This window comes from Austrofundulus limnaeus, unplaced genomic scaffold (assembly GCF_001266775.1).
Source record: "Austrofundulus limnaeus strain Quisiro unplaced genomic scaffold, Austrofundulus_limnaeus-1.0 Scaffold4104, whole genome shotgun sequence".
NCBI lineage: Eukaryota > Metazoa > Chordata > Actinopteri > Cyprinodontiformes > Rivulidae > Austrofundulus > Austrofundulus limnaeus.
Window position 1 is genome coordinate 1 of NW_013956506.1, and position 551 is coordinate 551.

Sequence of the window (551 nt, forward strand, 5' to 3'; positions counted from 1 at the left end):
CCCTTGTTTGGTTTAAACAGTTGCTAAGCCCGTTTTTTTTCCATTGCGCAATAATGGGCGGTACCTGACGTCACTACGTGACATTAAAGGAGTACGTCGGTGGTTTCAGCTCCTGCTTGTGACATGTCCGTGGAGAGGAGCGTGTTGATGAAGGTGTTATACACTTCTTCTTCTTCTTCTTCACTGTGGACGTTTTTAATCTTCTCTTTGTTCTGGACTTCTGCTCAAGGTAAAACACTAATATTTTACTCTCAGCTAACTGTTACTGATAACTTTGTTCAGACAAAGTGAGTTCTGTTTGTTGCTGGTAAACCGGTGATGATTCGGCAGCCAAGTGTCCATAAGTTAGTTTAAATGTTTTAATATTAGTTTAAAAGTTTTACAAACCTGCCCGAATTGACAATCAGCTGTTCTGTTAACCTGATCGTAATTTAAGAGTTTACCCACGTTGTGTTTAAAAATGACGAATATGGTTTATTTTTTTAAATATTTGATTCACGGTTTATGCTGACAAAAATTGTCTGTTGCTTAGCAACAACAGCATCCAGGGT